At 45.6% G+C, this 17,655-nt stretch overlaps 1 protein-coding gene across 1 annotated transcript in view; it reads right to left on the bottom strand.

Moving 5' to 3' along the window:
• Nucleotides 1-9,863, bottom strand: part of TNK2 (tyrosine kinase non receptor 2) — a 37,719-nt gene extending 27,856 nt beyond the window's left edge. The window contains exon 1 of the mRNA XM_081076707.1: nucleotides 9,479-9,863. The gene's annotated coding sequence lies outside the window, so the exon portion shown is untranslated. The remainder of the gene's footprint in view (nucleotides 1-9,478) is intronic.
• Between the last annotated feature and the right edge of the window lie 7,792 nt (nucleotides 9,864-17,655).

Consider the following 17,655-nt stretch of genomic DNA (forward strand, 5'->3'; position numbering starts at 1 on the left):
TTGTCCAATTCCGTCTCTCACCATTCCCTTCAAATGCCTCCGTGTTCAAATCGTCCAATACTTGCCCTTCCCTTGACCCTCTCTTCTTTCATTTTAACATCTCTGTGCTATTCTCTTTGTAATACTTCTTCTCTTTGTCTACATGAACTCCTACACACCCAAGACCCAAATCAAATGTCATTTCCTCTGTAAATTCCCCTATCCTACCCCCAAATGGTTATTTCTGCCATGCTTCTCAGGTTACTTTGTTAATATAATGTCTGAAAACAATAGTGGTATAAACACATAATAGTACATGTGGAAAACAGCCAAAATAATTAAAAATTGTAAATTATTCGTCATGCTCTGATCCTTGGAGGCTCACTGTTCCTGTAACACTGTGTTAATACACAATTCTACTGAGGGAGCCCTCCGCACACAACTCTATTGTGGTCTGGACATTGTAAAATAACCATCTGTTTAGATCTGTCACCTTGAAGGCAGAATCTGTCGTGGCATCTGATCAAGAGTTTGCTGAAAAGGATTTCCAGCCTTCGTGATGGACATTGAGGAAAGGACACTGACTTCTCCAGTGAGCTGGTACCAGCTCACCTCCAGTGGACACCAGGAATTGGCCTGTTGCCTTGCCCGGCCCTGGCTTTACTCCCTGCACTTCCCCCGCCCTCCACCATTACTTCAAAGCCAGTAAAGCAAACACCTTCATGAGAGGAGAGGCTGCCAATCTCATCATAGCCACTCCTGTCCCAGACCCACTAAGCTACCTTGCTCCCACAAAGCCATTTCAGCCCTAGGACAGCACGCCCGGTCACTCAGGCAGCAGGAGCCATGAACCAGCCGTCTCCACGAAGGCTGCCCTCTCCAGCTCTGGAGGGAGGGCTGAGGTACAGGATACCACATGATTGACGGGAAGGAAGTCTGAAGGAAGTCTGGTTCGTCAGGCATACCAGCCCTAAGGAGAGAAAGAGGGGGGCACAAGGGAGTGACAGAGTGGGAAGGCGGGACACGGAAGCAGGAAAGACACACAGATATCGGGACCCTCCTATGCCTCATCTCCTTTGATTCCAAAGGAAACAGGTGTAACTTTCAGACCTGAGAGGAAAGGATCTGATTAAACACCATGACACAGAGTCCCACACTGAATCCCACTGTACCAGCTTGGTGGTGAGAGGATTCTGTAGCTATCTCATGCTCTACCAGCTAGCGACTGGCACGCCCACGCTGACACCCAGAGACAGGACACGGACGCCCTCACACATTCCTGGAGCACCCCTCTCCCCCGCACACACACCCCACGCGAGTGTGACAGAGAATAAATTCCTACAGCTGGCTGGGCCTTTGCACAGGCGCACCACGCATGCTGCGGTGCCAGGGCTGGGATGCAGGCTGCTGCAGGACACTTCCACTCGCCACTCCTCTGGCCCAGGCAGCATCACGCACCAAAGCTCAGGAAGGGAAAAGGATGTAGTCCCCGCAGCCAGCCACTCCCAGAGCTGCCCAGCTGGTTACCCAGCCTGCTGGCTCGGGCCTCACCCCACCCCCACCCCCACATCCACAGCCTAGAGCTGAAGGGGCCTATTGTTGGGCCCTGAAGGTGGGGTGGGGGAAAGAAGCCAGAGCTGAGAATTGTACAGCATTTACTCTGCAAGAAGGACTGCTCATCCCTTGGGGACCACAACCACCCCAGGACCTAGGAATGTCCAGGGTAGGGCAGGTTGCAGGGCCCAGAGAGGAGTCTAAACCTGGGAGTAAGAGAAATGGCAGGCACTTTACTGTATTTCAGACACCTTACATTCTACAATATCCTGCCCACCCATTTTAGCGACAGAGAAACTGAGACCCTAAAAGAGGAAGAGACTTGCCTGGTCCACAGCATTAAGAACCTGTCATGAGGAATGGATCTCCAGGAGCTAGGGGCTGTCAACAGTCCAGAGTGGTGGCAATTCTCTTCTGGCCACGGAGGGGAGCCCTGCCAAAGTCAGCGCCTAGTAAAGGTCAGCTGCCCCAGCAGGAGACCCAGCAGACAGAGGACAGGCAGAGACAAGAAGCCAGTGTTCTCCACACCCGGCTGGCCCTTGGCTCCAGTGCTCCCAGGATGTACAGCTGCTGCAGGGAGAGACCAGACCAAACATTTCACCCATACCCCTCCTTAGTCGCTCACCATGCTCCTATGATGTGCTAGGCTTTGGGGGCCATATAAAGCAGGAGAAGTCATGGTCCGGGTCCTCAAAAAGACGCTAGGTGCAAGTTCTTTACTAAAAGTTTTGTCTTCATTGACCAATTAACCCCCACCCCTTACTACCCTACACTAGCCCCATTTTACAGATAAGGAAATTGTGGCTCTGGAGAAGTGAGCAGGGGCACCCAGAAAGGAAGATATGAAGCCAGGATTCAGTCCATATACAACTGTGCACGGCATTGCTTGGCTCAAGGAAGCAGGACGATGGAGGGCAAAGCTGGAGTCTTATTTGTTAAATATACCGATACTGAATGAATTCGTGGATTTGGTGAGGAAGTTTAAAAGACGGGGCAGAGGTTCCATGGAAAGACAGTAACGTGCAAACATGCACATAATTTTACTCCTTCCCAAAACCCCACCAATACTATAACTTAAAAAGAAAAATGTTTTGAATGGCAGAAGTCCCTAAGGATGGAAAGAACAGTAGAGACCATCCCTGCAAAACTTTGGAAGCTGGAAAGCAGATGGGCCAGTGACAACCGAGAGGATGTGGTCTCTGAAAACTAGAGCGTAAACCAACAAAGGAGAAGACACAGGATACAGGAAAGCAGGAACTACAACCCAGAAGGGCTGTGAAGGAAATGCCCAGGCTGCTGACGGGAGATCCCAGGAGAACAGCTCAGCATCAGGGAAAGAAAGCAATCAGTCCACGCACGCTGCTGCAGGACACATGGCTCTGAGACTTTTTCTGAAAGGTGAATTTGATAGAATACCTGATTGAAATGACATCTTGAGAAATTTCAACAGCTACTGGAGAGTTTGGCAAACAAAAAAAAGCAACTCCAGAGAGAACAAAAAGTTGTGTAGGAAAGGAAAAGTCATCACAGTTTACTAGACCATAACAACATAAACATGGACAGTAGATTGACGGAAAAAAATGAGATAAATCTAGAGTGGATGGACTGAAAGATGGGAAGGGTTAAAGGGTGGAAGGGTGGGAATGAGGGAATTAAAGTCAAATCCTCATCTGTGACCAAGATGGAATAACAGATCAGATTGAACCTCCTGACTGAAATAACAACAAAAAGGACAAAACATACAAAATGGTTTTCAAGACACCAGACATCATATCATGAAACAAAGGACAGTGATACCTGTGAGACAGAGAACCAAGGAGCTCAGCTCTACAGTTGGGTTTCCAAGCTACACCACAGAGAAGGAAACCAGTCAGATCCCAAAAGACTCCCTGAACTGAGGAGAAGAAACTGAGAGTCTGGGGAGACTCAGGTGGCCAGATCCACAGAACAGAGAATCAGAGAAAAGAGAGCACCACAGAGATCTGTAAAGGGTCCCCTTGAATATTCAGCTGAGTACTGATCATCACATGAATGAAACTACCTAAGGTTTGGGGGAAAAAAATAACCCCAACAGGATTATAAGTAACAGTGCCTGGTGCTCACAAGGCTGGGAAAAGTGCCTATTTCTAACAGCCAGACTGGAAAAACTAGGCAATGGGCAGAACACACAAATGGGTCTTGCCTCAGCAGTGGGGAATCATTAACCCTAGACTGAGCACAGCTCTGGTCCCACCTAATGAAGACCCAAGAGGTTCATACTGTTTCCAAGTAACTACATCCCAGAACAAAGCTCAAGAATATTTATAGGAATAGAAAAATGCACAGCAACCAACAAGGTAAAATTTACACTGTCTGGTATCCAATGAGAAATTACTAGGCATGCAATGAAGCTTTAGCTCCACAGTGAGGAGATAAAGCAATCAATCAAAACCAACCTAGAAGCAACACACATTAGACTTAGTAGACAAAAACAAACAATTATAACTATATTTTTAAAGACTATAATTGAACTTCTAGTATAAAAAACATACTGTAGGAGATGGAAAAAATAAATTGAATGGAATTAAAGGCAGATTAGACACTGCTAAAGAAAAACTTGGTGAACTTGAAGACAGTGGAAAAGTGGAAACATCTTTTTAAAATAAAGGCTAAATAAACTTTTTAAACATACAAAAGCTGAAATAATTCACCATCAGCAGGTAGACCTACACTACAATAAATGTTAAAGAAGTTCTTCAGACAGAAGGAAAAACAAGATCATATAGAAATTTTGGTCTATGCAAAGAAATGAGCAGCACTGGAAATGGCAACTACATGGCTAAATAGTTAAGATAGTTTTCTTTTTATTTAAATTACTTTAAAAGGTAAATTGACTGTTTAAACAAAAATAATACCACCGTAGTGTGGGGTTTATAACATGTATACCGTGTTTCCCAGAAAATAAGACCTAGCCAGACAGTCAGCTCTAATGCGTCTTTTGAAGCAAAAATTAATATAAGACCCGGTCTTACATTATAGTAAAATAAGACCGGGTTTTATATTAATTTTTGCTCCAAAAGACGCATTAGAGCTGACTGTCTGGCTAAGTCTTATTTTCTGGGAAACACGGTAATTTTTTATACTAACAGCATAAAAGGAGGAGAGAAATGAAAATATCCTATTTTAAGGCTCTTATACTAATATCACTTGAATATAGACTATGATAAGTTAAAGATGTATATTATGAATCCTGTAGACAATACAAAAAAGAAAACTATCCTCATAAACATAGATACAAAAATTCTTAACAAATTCTTTAACAAACAGAATCCAACAATATATATAAAGAATAGTATATCATGACCAAGTACTGTTTGTCTTAGGAATGTAAGGTAGCTTTAACATTTGAAAATCAATCAATGTAATTCAACATATTAAAAACCTTTCAAAAAAGGAAATCCTACGATCATTTTGATAAATACAGAAAAAGCATTTGACAAAATCCAACACCCATTCCTATCAAAAATCTCAGTGAAGTAAGAATAGAAAGGAGCTTCTTCAACCTGATCAAGATCATATATGAAAAACCTCCAGCCAGTAATATCACATGTAAGGGTGAAAGATTAAATGCTTTCTCCTGAAGATGAGGAACAAGGAACCTAATGTTCTGTTCAACATCTAGAGGATACAGACAGTGCAATCAGGCATGAAAAAGAAATAACAGGCATAAAGATCAGAAAAGAAGTAAAACTATCTTTACTAGCAGATGACATGAGTCTATATATAAAATCCAATGGAAGCTACAAAAAAGCTACTAGAATAAGTCAGTTTAGCAAGGTGGCAAGATTCAAGGTCAATATGTAAAAATCATACTTTGTATTTATATATATAAACAAACAATCGGAAATTGAAATTTGAAAAAATAATACCATCTTATAGCAGCATTACCGACAATAACCAAAAGGCAGGAGCAACCATCTACTGAAAAATAACCAAAATGTGAAATATTCATACAATGGATTATTATTCAACCTTAAAAAAGGAAATTCTTACACAACATGGGTGAACACTGAATACGTTATGGTAAGTGAAAAAAGCCAGTTACAAAAGGACAAATACTGTATGATTCTACTCCTATGAGGTATTTAGAATAATCAAATTCATAGAGACAGAGAGTACAGTGTGGTTGCCAGGCGCTGGGGTGGAGGGAGGAATGGAGAGTTATTATTTCATAAGTATAGAGTTTCAGTTTTGCAAGATAAAAAAAGTTCTGAAAATGGATAGTGATGATTGTTGCACAACAATATGAATGTACCTAACACTACTGAACTGTACACTTAAAAATGGTTAAAATGGTAAATTTTATGTTATGTATATTTTATGACAAGATGAAAAAAATTAAAAATAAATAACTGAAATATCATAAAAATACCATTTACAACAAATACTAAAAATATGCAATACTTAAGGATCTATCTGACAAAAGATGTGAAACATCTATACACTGTAAACTACAAAACATTGGTAAAATTCTTAAAAATCTAAATAAATAATAGAGATCTATTTTGTTCATAGGTCAGAAGGTTCAATACTGTGAAGATATCAATCCTCCCCAAATTGATCTATAGATTCAATGCAATCTCAATCAAAATCCCAGGTTTTTTGTAGAAATTAACAAATTGCTTCTAAAATGCATATAGAAATGCAAAGAACCTAAAATAACTAAAGCAATTTTGAAAGGGAAGAACAAATCAGATCTGACTCTGATTTCAAGACTTAACTATAAATCTACAATGATCAAGATAGTGTAGTACTATCTTGTAAAGATAAAGACAAATAGATCAATGGAACAAAACAGAGTCCAGAATTAGGTCTACACATATACAGACAACTGATTTTCGACAAAGGTGCAAAGGCAATTCCAGAGAGCAGTCTTTTCAACAAATGGTGCTGGAACAACTGGATCTCCACATGCAAAAATACTGAACTTCAATTCATACCTTACACCATACACAAGAATTAACCCAAAATGGAGAACCCATAACTGTAAAACTTCTAGAAGAAACATAGGAGAAAACCACTGTGCTTTGGGTTAGGCAAAGATGTCTTAGACATGACACCAAAAACACAATCTATAAAAAAATAAGTTGGTAAATTGGACTTCATTAAAATTTAAAACTTCTGCTCTTCAAAAAACACTGTTCAGAGAATTAAAATGCAAGCCAAAGCCTAGAAGAAAATATTTGCAAATCATATACCCAATAAAAAGCTTATATCCAGAATATACAAAGAACTTTCAAAATTGTGAGAAAAACAAACCCATGCAATTAAAAAATGGGCAAACAATTTGAATACACACATGACTAAAGATATACAGATGGTGTAAGGACATGAAAAGATGCTCAACAACATTAGTCATCAGGGAAATGCAAATTAAAAGCACAATGCGATGCCACTACGTACCTATTAGAATGTCTAAAATTAAAGAGACCAATCACACCAAGTGCTGACAAAGAAGTGAACAAACTAGAACTTTCATACACAGCTGGTGTATGTAAAATGGAACAACTACTTTGGAAAACAGCCTGGCAGTTTCTTAAAAGTTAAACGTACACCTACCATAGATCCACTCTAGTCCTAAGGATTTACCCAAGAGAAATAAAAAGCCTTTGTTCATACCAAGACTTACACAAATATTAGTAGTTTCATTTGTAATAACCAAAAACTGAAAACAACCCATCAACAGGTAAATGGATAAACAGAGTATGCTACCTACAGATAATGGACTACTACTCAGAAATACAAAGAAATGAGCTATTGATATTCACAACATGGATGAATCTCAAAATAATTATGGTGAGTGAAAAAACCCAGACCAAAAAAAGAGCACATGCTGTATAATTCCATATACATAAAATTCTAGGTTATGTGAACTAATGAATAGTGACAGAAAGCAAACCAATCTATTATCTGGGGAACGGGGATGGCAACGGAGGGGTGGGATGGAGGGATTACAAAGGGGCCCAAAAAACTTTTGAGGGTTTTGACATAATGAATATGTTCATTATCTGGATTGTGGTGGTGGTTTCATGGATATATACATATGTTAAAACATTAAGTTATATTTTAAATATGTTCCATTTACCTTACGTCATTATACCTCAATAAAACTATTATTAAAAACCAAAACAAAAAAAGCACTTCATCTTCCAGAATAAAGGACAAGGTAGGGGATAATCATGGATGTAAGGGCCAGAGCGAAACATCTGGGAGCACTGGTCCCTCCTCCCCTACATCTGCCAGCTAGGGCTCCTGGGGAAATGGGTACCATGCTGGCAAAGAAGGGTCTGAGCCCTTTGCACTCGGGACACTGCAGGGGAAGGCACGGGGCACAGCACAGACAAGCCCAGACATGTTCTCTTGCCTCTAGACATTACACAGCAGGTAAGCAGTCTAAATCCAGACCTGTCAGAGTCCTGCTCATCTTCATCCACCTCAAATTCAGAAAAGTCCACCTGAAATAGGGTGATGATGTGTGCTGCGTGTGTGTTTAAACAGGCAATTCTCTCTGCATTGAAGCCAGAGCGCCAGACCCGGTCTGGTCATTCCAGAAGAGCCAGGCGCCGTGGACACAGCACCTGAACTTCTGGTGCATGAGTGTTTGGGGTGGCAGTGAGACAGGCAAGCGTGGGATGAAGCTGACAAACGGGTTTGGGTTTGAGTCTGAGTGAGGGAGGAGCAGGCTAACCGGCTGCTCTAGCACAGTCCCAGCAGCTGCCTGGCTGCCTGCCAAGAACGTCACCACCACTCGCTCTGTCTCTACAGGAGAGGACTATCTCCACCCAGTCTGCTTCACACAGGGGTTTGGGGACCATGTGACTCAGAGCCACACTTTGGGCTGGGGCAGAGATGGGTCCCATGTAAGGCCCTGAGGCAGGCAGCAATTCTGCACACCTTCCCCCAGCCCCCAAGGGCGAGCGAAGCAAAAGCCCAGATAGTACCAGATAAGAGGGGAACAGCCCTAGTCGGAGGAGGCCCAGAAGCTGGCCAACCAAGCCCCTCTAGGCCAGGAATGTGTAGGCCTGGCACCCAGGCCATGAGGCAGTCAACAGGAAGCCAAATCTAGCCCGCACCCCGTAAATACCACCTCTAGGCTGGGCGAGGAGCTGGCCCCAGCTGGTACAGAACCCATGATGCCACAGCTGCCCATCTGTCCACCTCGAGTGGGTGCGGCTGAGGTCTGGAACACAGAGGATGCCCAGAGTCCAGCGGTGCAAATACCTCCTTCTCTCCCATCCCTTTCAGGCCGGGGTCCCGCGAGCCCATAAGGAGACAGACTCCCTCCCCAGTAGCGCTCCACCCTCCCACCCACTAGTCATCCTTGGCTCTGGGCCCTCAGTATTCATCAACTGTGACAAGAAGGTGTGGCGGGAGCAGGTCAGGCTCGTGCCCAAGGCACTGGCTGCCATACTCACACCTCAGCTCACGTGGCCAACAGGGCTACAAGATAAGGCCCTGTTGGCGCAATGCTGCCCTCTTCCCTTTTTCAGAATGTGGTTTTGAGGACTTAAGGCAACAACCTATGCTGATCGCACCATCCCAGCTATGGCAGGAGGCACCCCTAATTCCACAGATAAACAGGTGGAGGGGTGACTACTTCCTCTGCAACCTCAGCCGGGGGCTACCCCTCTCTTCCTTCTGCCCAGGCCTGGCAGCCACCCAGGCAGTCTCACCTCTAGTCTAGACTCTACGGAAATGCCCCATCACTCTGGCTGGCATATGCAGCACTGGAGGGAGGGTTCCTGCCTGGCTGTTGTGAAAACTGCACTGCTTCCTCCCTCCCCAGACTTAAACACAGGGGAACCAGCAAAGGCAGTTTAGAGACCACTCTCTCCTGAGGTAACTGCAGCCCCCCTGCTTCCAAACACACCAATCCCAGCTGAGAACAGAAACGGGGCTTCCTTACCTGCTGCCTTCTGTTGCCTCCCTGTAGACACAGCTTCGATGATGTCCAGGCTGAAGTGGCAGAAGACGATCAGCAGGACGCTGCCTGCACTCGGGCAGTGGCTCCCGACGCTCTCAGGTTCACAGCGCTCTTCTGCTCCCCACTCCCCAAACTCCTACATTTTGCCCTCGGTTTGGCCCTAGAGCGATCCTGGCTCCACAGCCAGCCTGTAGGTTACCACCTCCTCCTCCGCCTGCGCCTCCGGATCCTGTGCCCCTCAGGGGGCGCCTCTCCCTCCTGGGACCTCTTCCCGTCCAGGTATGTTTCTTGGACAGCCAGCACCACCTGTCCCTCCTGCACCCCGGGCAGCCAATTTGCTTCCTGCACCCCCAGGCGTCCCTCCCCCTCAGGCCCCTGGGGCCCCACAGGCCGCGCCCTCCCCACCACCTCGAGTCTCCCCCGGCGAGTAGGGACCTCTCCTAGAACCACCGCCTCCCGTCTGTGGTGCCCGCAGCTCTCCCAATACTGCTCCCCCTGCTCCCCGGAACTTTCGAGCCCCTCCCCGCGCTCCCAGGAGCGGTCCCCGAACTCGGACAGCTGCAGTGGCCTGCGTGAGCTCCCCTCCCCCCGCTCCTGCACCCCGGCGCGGGCCTCCCCCCGCTCCTGCACTGCGGGGATGCCGCCTCCCTTCTCCTGGTACTGCTTGTGGGGCCCCAGCCCCTCCTCCTGCACCACAGGCCAGCTCGCGGAGCCCGTCCACAGCGGCGGGCGCCTCCAGTCCGCGCCGTCTGGCGGCCCCCACACCACCCCCAGGCTGGGCTCGTGGCCGCGGCCGCCCCGCTCCTGCACCCCCGGACCCACCCCGCCTTCCTCCTGCACGGCCGGACCCACGCCCCCCTGCTCCTCCACGCCGAGCTTCAGCCCGCGGAGGTGCTGCGGGCCCCAGCTGAGAACCCCGACCCGCTGCGGCTGCTGCTCCGGCAGCGCTGGGCTGAGCCCACCGCGCTCCTCCTGCGCGCCCCGCCGGGGGTCCCCCGCCCGCACCGCCCAGCGCACTCGCTTGCCCCCCAGAGGCCGCGCGGTCCCGCCTCTCCAGATGGTGCTGCCCTCGGCGCCCGCTCACACCGCCCCCCGCCCGCTCCTTCCGCCCCGTCCCCCGGGGAAGGGGGCTGCGGGGTCGCGTCCCCTCCGCTCTGCAGTCAGCCCGACGTCCCCGTCACGCCTCCCCGCCCTCGCCTCCGGGCGTCCACGTCCGCCCACCGGGCGCCGCGCCCTGCGCCGGCCCCCGCAGGTGCTGCGGCCCCGCGCGCCGGCCCGCGAGCCAGGAGCGCCCGCCCTCCCGCCGGAGTTCCTGGAGCCCGCGTGCGCCTGCGCTGCCTCGAGGGGGCGGGGTCCGGCCCGCCCTCTTAAAGGGTCAGGTACCGCTCGCTGCTCCCCCCGCCTCCTCTCTTCAGTCCCCCTATCTCTGGCTGTCTTCCTTTCATCCTTGTCTCCACCCCAGGCCCAGCTTGCGCCTTCCTGTGATGCCAAAAAAGGAAGGAGAGGTGAAGTAGAAGGTAGGGAGTTCACAAGGCGAAGGTGCAGTCAACCACACTCAATGGAGGAGCACTGAAATAGGAGTCTCGAATTCTAAGGAGCACTTCAGCTGCTGTTGATTTACCATGTGACAGTGTGAAAGGTCATTTCCATCTGACCTCAGTTGCTTCGTTTCTAAAATGAGGAGGTTGGATTGGAAAGTTTACAAGGTTACAATCCATGAGTGTTTGCAGAGAGGGCTTCTAGTCTTAATCTCTAAACCGCAGTCCAGTGGCATAGGAACCTGCTCCACATCCACCTTTTCCCTGAGGCCAGCTGGAGGCAGAGGGTACTGGAAGGATACTTGAAAGAGAGCTGGTCTGAGGCCTGTGGTACTTCCTGCCAGGAGCACAGGCAGAAAGCATCCCAGGCCAGGGGGTGGGGGTGGGGGAACCTTGCTTTGCCCTGCACTGCTCCCTCTTAGGCCCTCATCTCCCCCAACCCTGAAGGAGAAAATTCAGAGCCCCTCTTCCTACAGATAGGGCAGCCTGCAGACCCAGCTCCTAGCCCAGTTGGAGGCAGTCTTGGGCTGTGAAGTTTAGAACCCAAAGGCTTAGGGCCAGTTGGCCCTGTTACTGACTGTATCTAGTCTATTAAATGGGTGTAATAATAAAACAACTCCAGGCAGAATTGTCCCAAAAATCAGACATCAGGGAACTGTGTTAAGGATGGCTCTCTCTGCACCCCCATTGTCTGGGATTGGGCCCAAGGGCCTTGGCCAGAGTAGGGCAATGAGAAGAGGGTGTTTCCAGACACCAATGCGGGGGCTGGACTGCGTGGATTTGGATCATGGCATCTTGCCCTGTGAGGTGGGCAGGGCAACTTTCTACTAAATCATTTGATAACAGTGTGTGTAACAGCTGCCCTTCCCCATGGAGCCAGGGCTGCTGAGCAGGAGGTAAATATACCCTACCAGGTCCAAGAGAGCATCCAGGGCAGGCAGGACTCTAGGCTAAGGTCTTCCTCTTGTTTCTCAGGGGAGAAAGTCAGGGGAAAGGAATCTGAGGGGCATCCTCTCCCCAACCTCAGGAATGACAATTGCTAAGGTTTTTGGAGACTTCCAATGGGTAAGGCCCTGCACATGTCATTTATTCTCATCCAACCCCCACCACAACCCAATGAAGTACACATTATCACCCCCATTTTACAGACGGCAGAACTGAGGCTCTACGTACATGGTTAAAGTACCTTGCTCAGGATCATACAGCTGGTGGTGAAGCCGGACTTCAAATTCAGTTTTCTGACTCCAAAGTCTGCTCTGAATCACTAAGGCACAACAAACCAACGCCAAACCCAAGAGCCTTTCTTTGGGGGGCATTAGTTCTGAGTAGATTTTGGGGGGGAATAGTGGGAGGGAATCAATAGATGCAAACAACTGATTTGGAGCAAGCTTCTCTGCTGGTAAATCAAGCTCCAAATCAAAAACAGCAAGGAGTCAAAGTACCTGTATCCATAGTACTGATAGGTGATTCTCTTAGGGGAGCCCAGCTCCCCATTTTCCTATTTCTCCTCCAGTTGCCCTCAAAAGCCAGATCCATGCCTCTTACATCCTTATAGTGCGGGGTTATCTGGAGCTTTAGTCTCACAGAAAAGAGACCTCCTGCTTCTTTCCCCCATCCACCTACCGTGTTTCCCCGAAAATAAGACCTAAGCAGAAAATAAGCCCTAGCATGATTTTTCAGGATGACATCCCCTGAACATAAGCCCTGATGCGTCTTCTGGAGCAAACGTTAATATAAGGCCCGGTATTATTTTCAGGGAAACACGGTAGTCCCAGCTCCTGGACTGTCTCCACAAACCACTTTGAGCACGGACTGTGCTGGGAGATGTCTTTGAGGCGTTCTTCTTCTCTGCACTGTTTTGTGACTCCAGTACTAGTAGCTAGGGAGACTGCCCTGCCCCCAGAGAGCTGACAGCATTACAGAGGAAATGAGATACAGTCTGAAGCATAAGGCTCAGAAGATTCAGGAGGTAGCTACAAGGATAACCCTAACCCTTTAACATGCCTGTGCCAATCTCTTCCTAGATCTGGAACTTGAGGAGAGTTGCCCACAGCAGAATGACTCTGCAGGGAGAAGGGCTTGTCAGGTCTATTTCTAAGTGGAGGTGGACCAAGCTGCCTGAGCGTGGCTTGTGGTGGTGCCCGTAAAGAATCTCCACTGTGAGATGATTGCACTGTGGGGGAAGCAGGAGGGCAAGGAAGGCACCTGTGGGGTGGTGACAGATAGCCTAGCTTATACCTGCAAGCACGTGCTCAGCCAAGAGTGGCGGATGCTGCCGAGTGATTGAGCTGAAGATATTTGGTTGTTGTTCTGTTTTGTTTTCTAAAATAATGTTTATTAAACTACTGTCACAGCCTATTAGAGGCGGTGAACTGAATTTAGTGGGTTTTGACTGGCTTTTTTTTTTTTTAATAAAAGAGGACAATAATAGAGTAGAAAATATCAGAATGTAATTTTTTCAATTTTTTTATTGAAGTACATCCGGAGAGGTGCAAAAGAAAATTGCTCTACTGTCCTCTGGCCAGGGCCCTTGGGTCCAATACCAGACAATGGGGGTGCAGAAAGAGCCATTCTTACATAGTTCCCTGATGTCTGAATTTTAGGACAATTCTGTCTGGAGTTGTTTTGTTATTACACCCATTTTATAAATGAGATGCAGTCAGTTACAGGGCCAACCGGCCCTCAAGCTCTAAGTCTTTGGGTTCTAAACTTCACAGCCCAAGGCTGCCTCCAATTGGGCTAGGATCTGGGTCCACAGGCTACCCTATTACTGGAAGGAGGGGCTCTGAATTTTCTTAGCATGCCCTTCATACTCAAAATTTATTTTTAACTTTCTGACAATCCCCCCCCTCCACGTCCCCACACACACAGAATGTAAACTCCACAATCACAAGTATTTTTGTCTGGGAATAGACTGGCACAGGTACCTAGAACAATGCCTAGCAGGCAGGAGGTGCCCACAGTATTTATTGAATGAATGAGAGTGCATCACAGGTAGTAAAGGTCTTGTTTGGTGACATTTTTGTTTCATTATATATACACATATATGTGCTCTACCTCTTGATAGGAAATCTATTTCTTTCTGTAGGTTACAGACCAAAACTTCTGAAAGCCACTGCTCCAGGTTGAGAAAGTTGTGGAGGCTGTGAGTCAGGCCAGGGCACTGAGCATGAGTGAAGCAGAGTGATATGCTAAATAGATCTCTGCTTCTCAAAATTCAGGGTGCGACAGAATAATCTCGGGATCTTGTTGAAATGCAGATTCTGATTCAGCACCTTGGGAATAGGGTACTGAGATTCTGCATTTCTATCTACACTTTGATAGAGCAAGGCCTTGGGCCCAGAGATTCTCAATAATGCTGCATATACTGTGTTTCCCCGAAAATAAGACCTAACCGGACCATCAATTCTAATGCGTCTTTTGTAGCAAAAATTAAAATAAGACCCAGACCGGGTATAATATAATGTAATGTAATGTAATGTAATATAATACAGTACAATATAATATAATATAATATAGTACAATATAATATAATATAATACAGTACAATATAATATAATATAATACCTGGTCTTATATTAATTTTTGCTCCAAAAGACACGTTAAAGCTGATTGTCCAGATAGGTCTTATTTTCAGGGAAACACGGTAAGAATCATATGGGAGGTTTTTAAAGACACTGGTGCCCAGAACGATTAAATTGGAACCTCTGAGGAGTGGCTCAGCATCCATAGTTTGTAAAAGCTCTGCAGGTGATTCCAATATGCAACCAGAAATGGTAGGTGCTTAGTTCCCTAGAGTTCCCCACAGTGCCTAGAAAATGCCTGAGCTGAGGCAGGAGGGAAGTGAGGTGTGGGATCAGGACTGGTATGTGAACAGGCAATCTGATTTGACGCAGAGTTCTTAGGAAGGGACCATTTGCCTTGAAGCGAAGGGAGGGATATCTGAAAGAATTCTTAGGCATGGGGCTATTTGCTAACCCAGGCCATGTGGTCCCAGGACCAAGAACAGACCGTGCCCTCTCCCTATGGAGCAAGTCAGAGCTCCCCGGAGGTGCTCAAGGGGCCGGGCTCACATGTACTCAAGCAATTCAATTTCAAAACCTCACTAGGGCATTGGAAGGAGGCGCCGCCAGCTGCTGCCGCTGCCCAGCTACAGAAAGGGCCAAATGAGCCGAGATACAAACCCTGGATCTACAGGGGCTATTCGGAAAGGAGAGCCATAGTCCTGGGTTCTAATGCCCCCTGGCGGACACCTAGAGTTGAAGTTAATAATCAGTAAATGGACCAGTGGCTACAGGTACTTATCTATGTAAGTGCCGTCAGCGTTTGGCACAATCATATAAGACATGGCCCAATATGCATAATCAAGAAATTGCTATGGGGGAGACAAGACTAAACATATGAAGGACTGGCTCTTTTATTCTTGACCGGCTCCTTTATGTCCATGAAATCTGGCTTCCCCTGGAACTTAGTGTACTGAGTTCAGAAATGAGGAGCAGTCAGGTCTTCCGCTTAAATGGTGAGGTATTTTTTCACGTCTATACCTTCCTGCTGTTTCTCTCTCCTTTGTTTAAATCTCCCCATTTGTAGTGTAGACACAGCACATCCTTAGCTGACTGTCTTCTTCCTTCTGCTCAGATGATGACCATCCCAGGAAAGCCCACAGTTTTCTAGGTATTTATTCTACAGATAAGCCTCTGCTTGTGCACAAAGATGAATAATAGATAGATAGATAGATAGATACAGATAGATGTTCAGTTAAATATAACATGCAGTAACAAAATGGAACTAGCTTAGATGTTCCTTAAAATGGGACTGCTAAAACAAGGTTATGACATATCTGAATAATGTATAATATACAGCATTTTTAATTGTACTTTAAAGCATAAAGTATGTTTATTTGTATAGCTGTGACTCATTTGAGGTTTATAATTAATGTGAACAAAGCACGATACTGTAATGTGTATGTGCATTTTTATTTTACCACTTTATTAAGGTATAACTCATATACAATTCATTGCACAATTTAAATTTGTATAACCTGATGAGTTTGACTTAAGTATACATACATGGTGAAACCATCCCCACAATCACATTTCCATCATCCTCAAAAGTTTCTTTATGCCCCTTGGTAATCCCTCCCTACCATTCCTCCCCACTTGCTCTAATCTCTCCCCCCCATCTCCAGGCAACCAGTGATTTTCCTTCTGTCACTATAGGTTAGTTTGCATTTTCTAGAATTTTATATAAATGGAATCCTGTTTCTTTTCAGAGCTAAGTAGATATCCATTATATAACGATAATGCATTTTAATAGCTATTTGGGTTGTTTCCATTTTGAGCTATTACAAGTAAAACTTCCATGAACCTTTGAGTACCAGCCTTTGTGTAGTTACATGTTCTCATTTCTCTTGGGTTAGACCTAGAATGGCTGAGTCACACAGTGTGTATATTTTAACTGTTAAAGAAACTGCCAAGCTGTTTTCCAAAGTAGTAGTAATATTTTACATTCCATTAGTAGAATATAAAAGTTCTAGTTGCTCAACACCCTCACCAACAAATGGTATAGTCAGTCTTTTTAATTTTAGCCATTTTAATGAATGTGTAGATATCTCGCTGTTGGTTTTCATTTGCATTCCCCTGATGACTGGTGATGCTGAGCATCTTTTCATGTGCTCCTTCTTGTACACTTTATTTTGTGAAGACCTATTCAAATCTTTCCCACTCAAAAAATTTGGATTGTCTTATTATTGAGTTGTAAGAGTTCTTTGCATCTTCTGGGTATAAGCCCTTTATCAAATATATAATATGATTTGCAAATATTTTCTTCCAGTATGTGGTTTGCCTTTTTATTTTTCAAATAGTATCTTTTGAAAAGCAAAATTTTTGAATTTAGATGAAGTTTAATTGATCAACCTCTCACTGTGTCAGTCTTTTTGAATTCTATCTCCATTGCCTACCCCAAAGACTTTCTCCTGTATGTGTTTTTCTAGAAATTTTATTTTAGATTTTCACACGTAAGTCTATGATCTATGAGTATGTTGAGTTGATTTTTGTTTATGCTATGAGGTAAGAGTCAAGAGTTCATTTTTTTCCTCCCTGTGGATATCCAGTTGATCAAGCACTGTTTGCTAGAAAGACTTGTGTTTCTCTTATTAAATTGCCTTGGCATTTTGTAAAAAAATCAATCGACCATATATGGATGGTTTTTATCTGAACTCTATTGTATTCTGTATATCTACCCTTTACCCTGTACCAAACTGTCTTGATTCCTATAGGTGTACAGTAAGTCTTGAACTCAGGTAGGGTAATATCTCTGACTTTGTTTGTATTGTTCTTCTTTATCCTCTTTCTCTGTGCATCGTTCCTGGAAATACTACAATACCAAATCAAGGAGTGAAGCAGATGGAACAAGCTCCTATTCTGTCTCCCTGTTCCAAAAACCCATTTACTATATTATCCTCGGTAGAGGACATATTAGATAATAGCAGATACTATACTTGACCTTAGCCAAAGACCAAGAAGTGATTCTTCTTTTTAAAAATTGCTTCACTGGGTCTTCTGCATCTCCATATAAATTTTATTATCAGCTTGTCAATGTATGCCAAAAAAAAGCCCCTTA

Source organism: Rhinolophus hipposideros (assembly GCF_964194185.1).
Source record: "Rhinolophus hipposideros genome assembly, chromosome: 2".
Taxonomy (NCBI): domain Eukaryota; kingdom Metazoa; phylum Chordata; class Mammalia; order Chiroptera; family Rhinolophidae; genus Rhinolophus; species Rhinolophus hipposideros.